The sequence below is a fragment of the Bufo bufo genome, chromosome 2 (assembly GCF_905171765.1).
Source record: "Bufo bufo chromosome 2, aBufBuf1.1, whole genome shotgun sequence".
In the NCBI taxonomy this organism is placed as follows: Eukaryota; Metazoa; Chordata; class Amphibia; order Anura; family Bufonidae; genus Bufo; species Bufo bufo.
In genome coordinates this window covers 777,728,014-777,745,186 of record NC_053390.1, presented here as the reverse complement: position 1 = coordinate 777,745,186, position 17,173 = coordinate 777,728,014, and the positions used below count along the sequence as shown (strand labels likewise).

The 17,173-nt window shown below is 43.7% G+C and overlaps 1 long non-coding RNA gene across 1 annotated transcript; it reads left to right on the top strand.

Moving 5' to 3' along the window:
- The first annotated feature begins 932 nt into the window (after positions 1-932).
- Positions 933-15,251, top strand: LOC120991814. Its single transcript, XR_005776822.1, has 4 exons — positions 933-1,017; positions 4,186-4,196; positions 5,995-5,997; positions 14,986-15,251. It is a non-coding gene; the product is annotated as an uncharacterized LOC120991814 (long non-coding RNA).
- Positions 15,252-17,173: the final 1,922 nt, after the last annotated feature.

Here is a 17,173-nt window from a genome sequence, read left to right as displayed (position 1 = left end):
TGAAAACCACTGAAAACCGATGGCGCTTGTGTTCGGTCAGTGATTCACGTACCATTGATAGGAGATACTCTGGGATATAGGAATATCATTTTCAGCCTAGCAGTAAACATGGGACACGAATGACACACGGATGGCAAAAAACAGACACACAGGTTAAACATGGATTCTGTATGTACATCTTCACGGATAAACCACTGACCATCTTGTCACCGATGCCATCATAGACACAGATATTTTCACATATGAATTGTGAACTCCGGTAGACTGTTCTGGCAAAAAGTTGGTCCAAAAGCTGGAACAGGCTACAGGAGTTCACAACGGGTATGTGAACAGGTAGCCTTATAGCGACAGTACTACTAGGTCCTGTTCACATGTTCAGGATTCTGTCAGGACCTCGATTTGGACATTTGTTAACTATTGCAAGAGAATAGGGTATTGTACGCCCCATTGACACACAATAGAAAGAAAATAATGAAATTTTAAAATCCACAGCTTATTCAGCTGATTAGGCTACATTCACACGACCATAGTGTTTTCCAAAACACGGATACCGGCTCTTGTGCGTTCTGCAATTTGCGGATCGCACATGCCGCCACTATCATAGAAAATGCCTATTATTGTTTGCAATTGTGGACAAGAATAGGACATGCTCTATTTATTTATTTTTTTTCGGGGCCACGGAACCACGGATGCGAACTGCACACGGTGTGCTGTTCGCAGATTTTGAGGCACCATTGAAATAATTGGGTCCACACCAGTTCTGCGATGCGGACTCATTCATAGGGTCGTGTGAATGTAGCCTTAATTGCACACTGTCATGAAATGAACCATACACCTGTATGTCCACAGGTCAGGTCTTCAGAAAACAACAAAGATCCAGTTAACCATTTAGTAAGTCTAAATTCGGAATGTACTACACTTTTATGAATACGTACGTGTTCTTTTCTTTCTTTTGCACAGGAAGTATGCTGTGAGGGCCACAAAAGGTAATATTGCAATAGCGCCAACTAAATTCATGTAATTTAACTGAGCTGAGTCTGGGGAAAAAAGAATGAATGCATATAATGAGCAGTGTGGATTATACATTCTACAGAGTAGTAGACTAATCTATAAATATAAAGAAGGACGTATATATATATATATATATATATATATATATATATATATGTACAGTGCCTTGCAAAAGTATTAACCCCTCTTGACTTTTTTCGTATTTTATTACATTACAGCCTTAAGTTCAATGTTTTTTTAATCAGAATTTTATGTGATGAATCAGGACACAATAGTCTAAGTTGGTGAAGTGAAATTAGAAAAATATATAAATAAAACTATTGTTTAGAAATAGAAAACAGAAAATTGGCATGTGCGTATTGTGGGGGGTTAGCTCTTCTCCGGGGGTGATTCACACAAGTATCGTCGCCAGACACCAAGTTTCAGGTCCAAACATCACTTTATTTGGAACCTCAGCAAACCAAACATAAATTATACAAAACAAACACCTGCCCGGCTGGGCTCTAACTAAACATATAAAAACCTGACTCACCTAAAGTCACAGTTCACACCCTGTGAACACCAGCGGCTTTCTCAGCCAATGTCCCACAGCCTCCTGGCTGTATAGAGCACAGTACGCCCACTGCCTCCAGTCCAGTGTCTCAGCACACATGGGGAATAGTGGTCTCTCAGCCCTCCTGGCTTGGACCACACAGAGCCTCCAGGCCTCTGTCCACAGGTAACACACTCCCCCCTTGCTGACACCCTGGGAGGTGCTTTGTGCCAGTCGGATTACTTCCAGCTGGTCTCGCCTGTGGTGGAATAGAGGTGTGGACCGAACTATCCACCCCTTCCTTGCCTCTAACCTGAGTGAGACCTGTCACTGTCTCACAGTATGTATTCATCCCCCTTGTTAGGAAGACCATAAAAAGCTCTGATGCAACCAATTACCTTCAGAAGTCACATAATTAGTGAAATGATGTCCACCTGTGTGCAAAGTGTCACATGATCTGTCATTACATATACACACCTTTTTTTAAAGGCCCCAAAGGCTGCAACATCTAAGCAAGAGACATCACTAACAAAACACTGCCATGAAGACCAAGGAACTCTCCAAACAAGTAAGGGACAATGTTGTTGAGAAGTATAAGTCAGGATTAGGTTATAAAAAAATATCCAAATCTTTGATGATGCCCAGGAGCACCATCAAATCTATCATAACCAAATGGAAAGAACATGGCACAACGGCAAACCTGCCAAGAGACGGCCGCCCACCAAAACTCATGGACCGGGCAAGCAGGGCATTAATCAGAGAGGCAGCAGAGAGACCTAAGGTAACCCTGGAGGAGCTGCAGAGTTCCACAGCAGAGACTGGAGTATCTGTACATAGGACGACAATAAGCCGTACGCTCCATAGAGGGGGGCTTTATGGCAGAGTGGGCAGAAGAAGGCCATTACTTTCAGCTAAAAACAAAAAGACACGTTGTGAGTTTATGGAAAGGTATGTGGGAGACTCCCAAAATGTATAGAGGAAGATGCTCTGGTCTGATGAGACTAAAATTGAACTTTTGAGCCATCACATCACCCAAAGAACACCATCCCCACCGTGAAACATGGTGGTGGCAGCATCATGCTGTGGGGAGGTTTTTCAGCACCCGGGACTGGGAAACTGGTCAGAGTTAAGGGAAGGATGGATGGTGCTAAATACAAGGATATTCTTCAGCAAAATCTGTACCACTCTGTGCGTGATTTGAGGCTAGGACGGAGGTTCACCTTCCAGTAGGACAATGACCCCAAACACACTGCTAAAGCTACACTTGAGTGGTTTAAGGGGAAACATGTAAATGTGTTGGAATGGCCTAGTCACAGCCCAGATCTCAATCAAATAGAAAATCTGTGGTCAGACTTAACTCCTTTTGGACACAAAGTTATTTCACCTTAAGGACTTGGCCATTTTTTGCAAATCTGACCAGTGTCACTTTAAGTGGTGATAACTTTAAAACACTTTGACTTATCCAGGCCATTCTGAGATAGTTTTTTCGTCTCATATTGTACTTCATGACACTGGTAAAATGAAGTAAAAAAAAATTCATTTTTATTTATAAAAAAAATACAAAATTTACCAAAAATGTGTAAAAAATTGCAAATTTCCAAGTTTCAATTTCTCTACTTCTATAATACATAGTAATACCTACAAAAATAGTTATTACTTTACATCCCCCATACGTCTACTTCATGTTTGGATCAATTTGGGAATGATATTTTATTTTTGGGGGATGTTACAAGGCTTAGAAGTTTAGAAGCAAATCTTGAAATTTCTCAGAAATTTTCAAAAACCCACTTTTTAGGGACCAGTTCAGGTCTGAAGTAACTTTGTGAGGCTTACATAATAGAAACCACCCAAAAATGTATTCAAAACTGATTTTACAATCGTCATTAACCCTTTAGGTGTTCCACAAGAGTTAATGGCAAATGGTAATAAAATTTCAGAATTTAGCTTTTTGGGCAAATTTTCCATTTTAATCCATTTTTTCCAGTAACAAAGCAAGGGTTAACAGCCCAAAAAAATGCTATATTTATTGCCCTGATTCTGTAGTTTGCAGAAACACCCCATATGTGGCCGTAAACTACTGTACGGGCACACAGTAGAGCGTAGAGGGAAAGGTGCGCCGTATGGTTTTTGGAAGGCAGATTTTGCTGCACTGATTTATTTACACCATGTCCCATTTGAAGCCCCCCTGATGCACCCCTAGAGTAGAAACTCGTGAAAAAGTGACCCCCATCTAAGAAACTACACCCCTCAAGGTATTCAAAACTGATTTTAAAAACTTTGTTTAACCTTTAGGTGATCCACAAGAATTAATGGAAAATAGAGATACAATTTAAAAATTTTTCTTTTTTGGCAGATTTTCCACCCCATATGTGGTCGTAAACCACTGTACAGGCACACGGCAGGGCGCAGAAGGAAAGGAATGCCATACGGTTTTGGAGGCAGATTTTGCTGGACCAGTTTTTTGACACCATGTCCCATTTGAAGCCCCCCTGATGCAGCCCTAGAGTAGAAACTCCAAAAAAGTGACCCCATTTTAGAAACTATGGGATAGGGTGGCAGTATTGTTGGTACTAGTTTAAGGTACATATGATTTTTGGTTGCTCTATACTACACTTTTTGTGAGGCAAGGTAACAAGAAATAGCTGTTTTGGCAGTTTTTTTTTTGTTATTTACAACATTCATCTGACAGGTTAGATCATGTAATATTTTTATAGAGCAGGTTGTCACGAACACGGCGATACCTAATATGTATGCAATTTTTTTTATATATGTAAGTTTTACACAATGATTTCATTTTTGAAACAAAAAAAATCATGTTTTAGTGTCTCCATAGTCTGAGAGCCATAGTTTTTGGGCAAATATCTTGGGTAGGGTATGATTTTTGTGGGGTGAGCTGACGGTTTGATTGGCACTATTTTGGGGTGCGTATGACTTTTTGATCGCTTGCTATTACACTTTTTGTGATGTAAGGTGACAAAAAATTGCTTTTTTTACACCGTTTTTTTTTTTACGGTATTCACCTGAGGGGTTAGATTATGTAATATTTTTATAGAGCAGGTTGTCACGGACGCGGAGATACCTAATATGTATACAATTTTTTTATTTATGTAAGTTTTACACAATGATTTCATTTTTGAAACAAAAAAAAACATGTTTTAGTGTCTCCATAGTCTGAGAGCCATAGTTTTTTTCAGTTTTTGGGCAAAAATCTTGGGTAGGGTACGATTTTTGCGGGATGAGATGACGATTTGATTGGCACTATTTTGGGGTGCGTATGACTTTTTGATCGCTTGCTATTACACTTTTTGTGATGTAAGGTGACAAAAAATAGCTTTTTTTACACCGTTTTTTTTTTTACGGTATTCACCTGAGGGATTAGGTCATGTGATATTTTTATAGAGCAGGTTATTACGGACGCGGCGATACCTAATATGTATACTTTCTTTTATTTAGGCAAGTTTTACACAATTATTTTTTTGAAACAAAAAAAAAATCATGTTTTAGTGTCTCCATATTCTGAGAGCCATAGTTTTTTCAGTTTTTGGGCGATTATCTTAGGTAGGGTCTAATTTTTTGCGGGATGAGGCGACTGTTTGATTGGTACTATTTTGGCATACATACGACTTTTTTGATCACTTTTATTACCTTTTTTGGGAAGTAAGGTGGGCAAAATTTCAATTTCATCATAGTTTTTTATTTTTATTTTTTATGGCGTGCACCGTGCGGGTAAAGTAACATCATCGTTTTATATATCATGTCGTACAGACGCGGTGATATCAAACATGTGTAGGGAATTTTATTTTTTTCATTTTTAATCAGTGATAAATGTGTTTTTTTTATTTTTACATTTTTTTCACTTTTTTTGTACATTTTTTTGACCCAGACCCACTTGGTTCTTAAAGATCCAGTGGGTCTCATGTCTGTATAATACAGTACAGTACAGTATATAGTGTACTGTATTTTCACTTTACAAAGTCTGATTAGACTTATGCCTTTAGCAGAAGTCTAATCAGCACCATGGACAGCCTCTGATCAGTACCATGGACAGCCGGACGGTGGGAGATGGGGAGGAAGGGGGCCCCCTCCCTCTCCCATCAGAGGCCGAAAAGGCACAGCAACCCCCGATGGGAGAGGGAGCTCCCTCCCAGGAGCTCCCTCCCTCTTAACCTCTTCCATACAGCGGTCCCTACGGACCGCGGCATTGAAGGGGTTAAACGCTCGGCTATCCTGAGAGAGAGGGCGGGCGGATGATAGCATGCCTGCCCGCCTCCCCAAGCACCATCCGCCCCGCACCAAAATATTAAAAAAGTCAAGGGGGGTGAAAACTTTTGCAAGGCACTGTATGTATGTTCTGCGATCATTATAAAACGCAACCATCGATTTTGACGAAACTTGGTATACACATCCCTTGCTACCTGGAAAGAAATCTTGTGGGGGTCACAGCTCTCTAGGACGTACCGTTCCTGAGATATTCCCAAAAAATGACCTGCATTAGCCAATAGAAGCCTGCAAGTCTTTCTCTTCATATCCCAACTGCCATACACATCGTCACATGTCCCTTATCAGCCAATAGAAGTTCGCAGGCCCTTAGTCTCCACATACATACAGTTTTACTCCAGGCTTCCATAACAACCCAGCCATTTTTCTTCACTGCTGTAGGTCAGCTTTAGGGATGCACGACACATAGGGCACAACTACACTGCTACATGCATCGCAGCATGTCACATGTCGCAGTGCGACACCATAGCCTAGCATTATAAAAATTGTTGCGCGACATTGGCACGACAAAATGTCGCGCGACAGATGTCGTCATGTAGCCCTAGCCTTTAAGGGGCAGGGGCCACTATTAAAGGGGCAGGGCGCTTTAAGGACACTGTTAAGTTGGCAGGGGCCACAATTAAAGGGACAGCTGCTGTGGAGGTCACTGTTAATGGGGCAGGGGTCACTATTAAAGGGGCAGGCCACTGTGGAGGTCACTCTTAAAGGGGTGAGCACTGTGGATTTCACTGTTAAGGGGGCAGGGGCAACTATTGAAGGGGCAGCTGCTGTGGAGGTCACTGTTAAAGGGGCGGGCACTGTGGAGGTCACTGATAAGGGGGCGGGCACTGTGGAGATCACAGTTAAAGGGGCAGGCACTGTGGAGGTCAGTGTTAAAGGGGAAGGCACTGTAGAAGTCACTGTTAATGGGGCGTTCACTGTGGAGTTCACTGTTAATGGGCAGGCACTGTGGAGGTCACTGTTAAAGGGGTTGGCACTGTAGAGGTCACTGTTAAAGGGGCGGGCACTGAAGAGGTCACTGTTAAAGGGGCCTTCACTGTGGAGGTCACTGTTAAAGAGGCGGGCACTGTGGAGGTCACTGTTAAAGGGGCAGGCACTGTGGAGGTCACTGTTAAAGGGGCAGCACCGTGGAGGTCACTGTTAAAGGGGTGGGCACTGTGGAGGTCACTGTTAAGGGCCGAGCACTGTGGAGGTCACTGTTAAAGGGGCAGACACTGTGGAGTTCACTGTTAATGGGGCGGGCACTGTGGAGGTCACTGTTAAAGAGCAGGCACTGTGGAGGTCACTCGAGTCTCTCCGCTATTACCTGTTGGGAAGAAAGTTCCGTCTGGTAACCGACCACTCCCCTCTTAAGTGGATGAGCCAAGCCAAAGAGAGGAATGCTCACGACACCAGGTGGTTTTTGTCTCTACAGAACCTTACGTTTTCCATGGAACACAGGGCAGGCAGGTTACAGGATAATGCAGATGCCCTGTCCCGGGTACACTGTCTGGCGGGTGTTCACCCCCTCAGGGTTGAACAAAGGGGGGAGGTATGTAGGAAAGCATAAGGGGCCTTCATTGACGGAAGATATGTGTCACCGAGGTTCCTGGCCTCGGTGAGGTAAGAGCCGGTAATTTTAAGTGTCAGCGGCAGCTAGTGCTGACTGACACTATTGATTATTTAGTGTGGCTGTAAAGCTGATCCTGGCCAGCTCTTAAAACTACGCCAAAACAGCCTCACAAAAAGTGTAATACCAAGCAATCAAAAAGTCTTATGTACCCTAAAATGGTACCAATTAAAAGGTCACCTCATTCCGCAAAAAATGAGCCCCCACGTAAGACAATCACTCAAAAAATAAAAACCAATGACGCCCATAAAACAATCCATCAAAATCTGCGCTGCAAAAGCCATATGGCGCTGCTTCCATTCTGAGTCCTGCCATGTGCCCCCACAGCAGTTTACCACCACATATGGGGTATTGTTGTATTCAGGAGAAAATGGGTAACAAATTTTGGGTGCTTTTTCTCCTATTACCCGTTGTGAAAATGAAAAATTTGGGGCTAAAGCAACATTTTATTAAAAGAAATTTGACTTTTCATTTTCACAGCCAAGTGTTTTGAAATTCCGTAAAACGCTTAGGGGGTCAAAGTGCTCAGTACCCCCTTAATATATTCTTTGAAGGTTGTAGTTTCTAAAATTGAGTCACTTTTTGAGGGTTTCCACTGTAGTGGTACGTCAGGGTCTCTTCAAATACAAAATGGTGCCCAAAAACCATTCTAGCAAAATCTGCTTCCAAAATCCATATGGCGCTCCTTTCCTTCTGACCACTGCCACGTGCCCATAGAGCAGTTTACCACCACATATGGGGTATTTCTATAAACTGCAGAATCTGAGTAATGCATTTTGAGGTTTAGTTTGCTGTTGACCCTTGCTGTGTTGCAAGATTTTTTTTTTATTGACATTAAAAATATACATAGAAAATGAAATTTTGCCTCCATTTCCCTTTAATTCTTGTGGAACACCTAAAGGGTGAACAAAGTTTGTAACATCAGTTTTGAATAATTCTAGAGGTGTAGTTTTTAAAATGGGGTCAATAATGGGTGGTTTCCATTATGTAACCCCTCAAAATCACTTTATGACTGAATTGGTGCTTAAAAAAATGGTTTTGGAAATTTTGTTTAAAATTTTAAAAATGGCTTCTAAACTTCTAAGCCTTCTAATGTTCTAAAAAAATAAAATTACATTTACAAAATAGTGGCAACATAAAGCATACATATGGGGAATGATGAATGATAACTATTTTATGAGGCATTAATATCTGTTTTAAAAGTAGAGAAATTCTAATTTAGAAAATTGTGAATTTTTCCAAATTTTTGGTAAATTTTTATAAATAAAGGAAAAATACAGGGTGGGCCATTTATAAGGATACACCTTAATAAAATGGGAATGGTTGGTGATATTAACTTCCTGTTTGTGGCACATTAGTATATGTGAGGGGGGAAACTTTTCAAGATGGATGGCGACCATGGCGGCCATTTTGAATCCAACTTTTGTTTTTTCAATAGGAAGAGGGTCATGTGACACATTGAACTTATTGGGAATTTCACAAGAAAAACAATGCTGTGCTTGGTTTTAACGTAACTTTATTCTTTCATGAGTTATTTACAAGTTTCTGACCACTTATAAAATGTGTTCAATGTGCTGCCCATTGTGTTGGATTGTCAATGCAACCCTCTTCTCCCACTGTTGACACACTGATAGCAACACCGCAGGAGAAATGCTAGCACAGGCTTCCAGTATCCGTAGTTTCAGGTGCTGCACATCTCGTATCTTCACAGCATAGACAATTGCCTTCAGATGACCCCAAAGATAAAAGTCTAAGGGGGTCACTGGATATGCGAAATTGCTACATGATGATGTGTTTCCCTCTTTATGCACTGAAGCTGGCACGTTCCCTGAGTTTTTCCAGCAAGATGGTGCACCACCACATTATGGGTGTCAGGTCAGAGCATTCCTAGATGAACCGTTTCCTGGAAAGTGGATTGGTCGTCATGGGCCAGTTGGCCCCCAAGGTCTCCCGATCTGACCCCCTTAGACTTTTATCTTTGGGGTCATCTGAAGGCAATTGTCTATGCTGTGAAGATACGAGATGTGCAGCACCTAAAACTACGGATACTGGAATCCTGTGCTAGCATTTCTCCTGCGGTGTTGCTATCAGTGTGTGAAGAGTGGGAGAAGAGGGTTGCATTGACAATCCAACACAATGGGCAGCACATTGAACACATTTTATAAGTGGTCATAAACTTGTAAATAACTCATGAAAGAATAAAGTTACGTTAAAACCAAGCAAATCATTGTTTTTCTTGTGAAATCCCCAATAAGTTTGATGTGTCACATGACCCTCTTCCTATTAAAAAAACAAAAGTTGGATTCAAAATGGCCGCCATGGTCACCACCCATCTTGAAAAGTTTCCCCCCTCACATATACTAATGTGCTACAAACAGGAAGTTAATATCACCAACCATTCCCATTTTATTAAGGTGTATCCATATAAATGGCCCACCCTGTATATTGACTCAAATATGGCACTGTCATGAAGTACAATGTGTCACGAGAAAACTATCTCAGAATGACTTGGATAAGTAAAAGTGTTCCAAAGTTATTACCACATAAAGTGCCTCATGTTGGATTTGCAAAAAATGGCCTGGGCAGGAAGGTGAAAACTGGCCCGAGTTAGAAAGGGTTAATGAAGCAGTGTATAAGATTATATAATACTTAGGGCGGGTTCACATCAGCGCTATGGATTCCGTTTTTTTCCCCCCGCTATAACATGTTATAATGGAAAATAACAGAATCCATAAGAAGGAAGTCAAAACAGAAGCCTTTAAGAAGTCTAGTTACAGGGCCAGACTGGGGATAAAATCCAGCCCTGGAAAAAGTTGCATACCAGCCCCACAGCATTGCGTCATTATTAACTTGTTTATAAAAGGGGAAAGCATTCATTTTAAAACACGTGTGTAAACACGAATATGAACTTTGCCCCACAATAGCTCTTTTGTAGAACCCCATTGTTCATATTACCGTTTTACTGGCTAGGGCAGCGCTAAATCCCGGCCATCAGTGACGGTGACGTCACTGGGCTTCCTGGCAGCCCCATGGAGAGCCCCGATACGTCACCAGATCTTCAAAAAATGCCTTTGCCCTGCGCGATTTAGCGCAGGGCAAAGGAGAGCATCGGAGCATGGGAGTGGAGAACATCTTGGTGCTGGGAGGGGCTGGGAGTGGAGAACATCTTGGTGTGTAACCTGGTGTCACTGTGCTGTACCAAGGATCTGCTGGGCATGGTGCCCCCACAGAGGGCAGGGAATCAGATTGACTGAGGAGGGCTTGTACTTTGGAGAAGAATATGTGGCTTCATGTGACAGAGCAGAGGAATGGCACAGAATAGTGTGTGGATGAGGATACGTCGTGTCTCCAGGAGCTCTGCCGCTGACATCTCCAAGTGACAGACACTGCTGGACCCCCCTGGTACCCTGCACACAGATCCTTCCTGTATGTATGGCTGGTGCCAACTTGTGATCAGATCTGACAGTCTGAAGCCAGGAAGCGTTGCCACCCTGTCTCCAGGTCTGCTCTGCCCATTGTGCCCACGCCAGTGATGTCATGCCCCGCAACCATAGTGGAGGTGATGTGGGAGGCTCTGGGCTCTGGATAAAAAGCAGCTCTGGAGGTAAAGGCAGGGGCAGGGACCGTTGCTACGGCATGAAAGATGTGGAGTCGGGTTGGGGCAACAGGGTGCTGTTGAACTCCAGTAGAGGGGACGGGCTGCTTCTCCTGGGCACAAGTGACACTGGCAGGGGCAGCGGTGTGGGACTGGGAGGGGGCTTGCAGGACAGCCGCCGGGGGAAGCAGGGAGCTCGCATGAGCTTATTGGGGAAGCCGCTGTCGTACAACAGCAGCCAGAGCTCCCGGAGGAACGTGAAGTACCGGAGGCTGCATAACTACCTGTGCAACGTGCTGGAGAGACCCCGGGGCTGGGCATTTGTCTACCACGACTTTGTTTGAGTACCGGACACCGTGCTGCTGTGTATAATGCACCGCCACTCGCCACATGTGGGCATGGCCCTGGCATCCAATACATATCAGGGAAAGCTATACTGTGCATTTATAATGTGTGCAGGGTGCCAGGGGGGTCCAGCAGTGTCTGTCACTTGGAGATGTCCGCGGCAGAGCTCCTGGAGACACGACGTATCCTCATCCACCCACTATTCTGTGCCATTCCTCTGCTCTGTCACATGAAGCCACATATTCTTCTCCAAAGTACAAGCCCTCCTCAGTCAATCTGATTCCCTGCCCTCTGGGGAGGCACCATGCCCAGCAGATCCTTGGTACAGCACAGTGACACCAGTTTACACACCAAGATGTTCTCCACTCCCAGCCCCTGACAACCTGTGTGACAACCTTTCACAAAGTGCTACCTCCAGCCAGAGCCCTGCTGTCAACTGCCCCAATCTCCTTGCGGTGACGACGACATACACACAGGTCGGGCTCTTCTTCCGGTCTGCGGCCTGGGCCCGGCATATTGAATCTGGAGGTTAGGCCCCGCAGCCCCGGGCTATGGAGGCGGCGGGAGCCTGAGGCCACATGCAGGAAGAGAGGGGCGGCCACACACAGGACAGCCAGCCAGGCCGGGCCAGGATCACGGGCTGCCGCTTTCGGGACGAGCCTGCAAATCACAGCGACACCAGGTGGTCGGAGGGACACCAGGTGGCCGGCCTGCTCAGCCTGCTCAGCTCCACCACTACATCAGAGCTTTCGGATTCGGCCCGCCGGCCGCCGAAAGTGCAGGCACATCTTAAAGCGCCCCCAGGGCCGGCGGCCTACAGGGAAATTTCCCGGTATCCCGGTAGGCCAGTCCGGCCCTGTCTAGTTATGATTCCTATAGACTTCTATTATGACGGAAAACAAAACGGAATGCCTTTTAAAGGCTTCTGTTTTGCATTCCATCATAATACAAGTCTATGGGCAACATAACGTATCCGTCCTGGTTTCCGTTATGCAGGACTGGACTCCTGCATAATGGAAACCAGGACGGATGCGTTCTGCTGCCCATAGACTTGTATTATGAAGAATCAAAAGAATGCCTCTTAAAGGCTTCCGTTTTGACTTCCGTCTTATGGATTCTGTTATTTTCCGTTATAACCATGTTCAGCGTCGGACTGGGGAATCTAGAGCCCACCAGTAAAATTTATTTTGGGGGTCCACCGTACGGATACATTCAAATATAATAATAACGTTTTTTATATGAACAGGTTGGTTGAGGTGCTGTACATTGTATATATGTATGTAGCGCAGTAAGCCTAATGTGTCATGTGCCTTGTGCAGGGGGTGGAAGACTAGGGGCCCACCGTGGAATTCCCCTGTATCCCTGTGGGCCAGTCCGAGCCTGCCGCCCTTACAGATAAGGTGGGGGATACATGCCAACTTTCATAAACCATAAACATAACATTTGACATTTACATTGATTGAAACAGAAGAAGGATGATCCCTTGTACTCCCCTTGTACATACTCCCCTTCTCTATGTTTTTGTCTCCTTGTTCACACTTTGGCTGCACGCCCAGAACTGGTGCGCTTCCCAGAATCATGACTAGGTCTGCAGACTACCTCAAGACCAAAGAAGACATATAAATATAATTCTAGAACAAAGTTAATACTGACACAACATATAATATTGTTGCACTCACAGCAGTACTAATGTACAGTCAGGTCCATAAATATTTGGACTTCGACACAATTCTAAAATTTTTGGCTCTATACACCACCACAATGGATTTGAAATGAAACGACCAAGATGTGCTTTAACTGCAGACTGTCTGCTTTAATTTGAGGGTATTTACATCCAAATCAGGTGAACGGTGTAGGAATTACAACAGTTTGCATATGTGCCTCCCACTTGTTAAGGCACCAAAAGTAATGGGACAATTGGCTTCTCAGCTGTTCCATGGCCAGGTGTGTGTTATTCCCTCATTATCCTAATTACAATGAGCAGATAAAAGGTCCAGAGTTCATTTCAAGGGTGCTATTTGCATTTGGAATCTGTTGCTGTCAACTCTCAAGATGAGATCCAAAGAGCTGTCACTATCAGTAAAGCAAGCCATCATTAGGCTGAAAAAACAAACCCATCAGAGAGATAGCAAAAACATTAGGCGAGGCCAAAACAACTGTTTGGAACATTCTTAAAAAGAAGGAATGCACCGGTGAGCTCAGCAACACCAAAAGACCCGGAAGACCACGGAAAACAACTGTGGTGGATGACCAAAGAATTCTTCCCCTGGTGAAGAAAACACCCTTCACAACAGTTGGCCAGATCAAGAACACTCTCCAAGAGGTAGGTGTATGTGTATCAAAGTCAACAATCAAGAGAATACTTCACCAGAGTGAATACAGAGGGTTCACCACAAGATGTAAACCATTGATGAGCCTCAAAACAGGAAGGCCAGATTAGAGTTTGCCAAACAACATCTAAAAAAGCCTTCACAGTTCTGGAACAACATCCTATGGACAGATGAGACCAAGATCAACTTGTACCAGAGTGATGGGAAGAGAAGAGTATGGAGAAGGAAAGGAACTGCTCCTGATCCTAAGCATACCACCTCATCAGTGAAGCATGGTGGTGGTAGTGTGATGGCGTGGGCATGTATGGCTGCCAATAAAACTGGTTCTCTTGTATTTATTGATGATGTGACTGCTGACAAAAGCAGTAGGATGAATTCTGAAGTGTTTCGGGCAATATTATCTGCTCATATTCAGCCAAATGCTTCAGAACTCATTGGACGGCGCTTCACAGTACAGATGGACAATGACCCAAAGCATACTGCAAAAGCAAACAAAGAGTTTTTTAAGGGAAAGAAGTGGAATGTTATGCAATCACCTGACCTGAATCCGATTGAGCATGCATTTCACTTGCTGAAGACAGAACTGAAGGGAAAATGCCCCAAGAACAATCAGGAACTGAAGACCGTTGCAGTAGAGGCCTGGCAGAGCATCACCAGGGATGAAACCCAGCGTCGGGTTATGTCTATGCGTTCCAGACTTCAGGCTGTAATTGACTGCAAAGGATTTGCAACAAAATATTAAAAAGTGAAAGTTTGATTTATGATTATTTTTCTGTCCCATTACTTTTGGTCCCTTAACAAGTGGGAGGCACATATGCAAACTGTTGTAATTCCTACACTGTTCACCTGATTTGGATGTAAATACCCTCAAAGCGGACAGTCTGCAGTTAAAGCACATCTTGTTTGTTTAATTTCAAATCCATTGTGGTCGTGTATAAAGCCCAAAATGTTAGAATTGTGTCGATGTCCCAATATTTATTGACCTGACTGTATGTAAGCAGCATAGTGCTATATTTTTACATGACATTTTATGGTGGTGAAAAAATTTACTTCAAATCCCAACTCTTTGTGGAATTGGACCCACAGTGGTGGGTGGGAGCAGGATAACATAATCTTTAACTATAAAAAGGCCTGTATGTGCCCCTCATATTTCTGGTGGCAGCCATGGTTACATAGATCAAAGGCTGCAACACCAACGTATACAATTGCAATAGGGTAAATTAACACACTGTAACAGTCATAGTTGAAATATTTAAGTTGCAGTGCGATTACATCTACTTACCAGCTCTAATATCATCCTGGACATATAATTGTGTCCCGTCCCCTCTTCCTTTCTTCAGTGTTGGTATTTCTCTAGTAACCTCACAGACATACTTCCCACCATCATCCTTGGTGACCCCATGTATGGTCAGGAGTGAAGAATTATTGGTCGCATTGCAAGTTATATTACTTCTTACTTCTGAATTGCTGCTGTTCTCAGTCCTCAAAACAGAACATAACTCGGTCCCATTCTCTTCTCCAGGACTTGAATTATGCTTTCTCCATACGATTCTGAACTGTTGACCCTTGTCACTGTTCCAGTGGCAGCTTATTCTTGCAATATGCGACTGATACACATTTAATACTGGATCTTGTGTGATACATATCTCCCCTAGGGCCATACCTGTGTAATATGCAAGTAATGAAGAATGAATGATAGTACAACAATATTCAGTTGACGGTTGTTCAATAAATTCACATACAGTGTCTATGGTGCCCAGAAGGATGAACCTCTGAATGTTGTTCTTTTGGAGGTTAGGTGCACGGCTTTAGCTGCTGAATGTACACTTGTGGTCAATGTCAAATATTGCAAATGGTTAACGTGATTTTTCCCAATTGGACTACCCCTTTTCAAGGTGGTGCCAACTCAGGGGTCAACTGATTACAAGATAAATCTGTAGGTGGGCAAAGTTTTCAAAGAGGAAATTTAGTTTTACATAGTTCCCACAAAATGAATGGGCAACCCCAGAGAAGCAAATGTGTTCATACATAGACCATCAAGCAATAGTTAGACTAAAAAAACTCTGTGTACAGATTTAAAGGACTTATCCTAGATTCAGGCATTTTCCCCAAAGCAGTTGCATCCATGTGACGTCATGTTCATCGATCACATGGCCTGGGTGCAGCTGAGTCCCTTTCAAGTGAATAGGCCCGGGACTCCTCCTCTCAGATACTGATGACCTCTCCTGAGGATAGGCCATCAATATTGTACTCCTAGAAAACCCATTTAAAATATTTTGCCTGTCTTTTTGATGCTGGTCTTTGTTGAGTTTTTATTTTCACAGTACAACGCAGCGGCAACAGCCAGGTCCCTTTTTGTAATTGGTGGTGGTACCCAAGTGTAGGAATGGCCGAGTGGTATAGGGTGGCCTAAAATGTCCCTTTATGTGAGTTGTGAGTGTCATGGTGCTCCTACCTGGATACGGCTGGACCCCAGGCGTTGGCTCCGAAGCAAACAAATAGGGGGAATAGTTGAGGGATAAAAGAATAACTTGAGTCCTGACCTTGAGATGCAGTTGAAAAGCAGCTTTACTTTGTATAAACGTTCTCCAAAACGGTTTACAGGCTTTGTCTTGGTCCCAGCAGGCTTTAGCATGAAACTCTTTGCTACAACTGTTGCTCTCTGGCTCTGCTGTACTGACAGGCTGACTGTATAACTTTGCTTTTGCTGCATGCTGCAACTTCTCTATTTGTAGTCTGTCTCTTAATTAGACCAGGGAACTTTCCTCCTGGCTCCTGAGGCTTTAAGCTGTGACCTCCACATCCAGCAGAGCTGACGGTGCTCTAGCTGGCTTGGCTTGGCCTAGTTACGTCCAGAAAAGACGTGCCCAGCACTTGCTTCCCTGCCATAGCAGGGGGTAAGCTAGACTGCTCTAGAAACTGGTCCCCCTCCCTTCCTGCAGGAAGTGGGACTTGCCCACTCCTCCACATAGGGGGGTGTTAGAATGTAATGGAAAACTCCATTCTACCTAACTGTAGCACTGCCGTATTTTCTGCCACCTGCTGGTTAACCAGGCATATTACATTTGAACATAACAGTTACATTACAAATAGGAATGCACAGTGTAGTGGACCTGAAATAAATACACGAGATGAAATGATATTAGCATACACAGATAGAAGCAGGGTGTAGGAGTGGTAATGCCATGTTACAACTGTAGCTTCTGTGTGATGGTCCAGGGTACAACTGCTACCTCTGCACAATTTCATGTCACACCAGTGGCCCGTTATCCAATTGGTGCAGTCACGTGGACGACTCATTCTAATTGAACGGGTTATAGAATGATTAAAGGGGTTGGCCACTCTGTTAGCACTTATTAAAACTGCAAAGAAAGGCAGGAAATATTACACTTACTAATATATCTTCTTAAGCAGATCTGCCTGGTTTCCTTGCTATTGGAAGCCATGCCCCCTCCGCCATCCCTGCAGGTGCC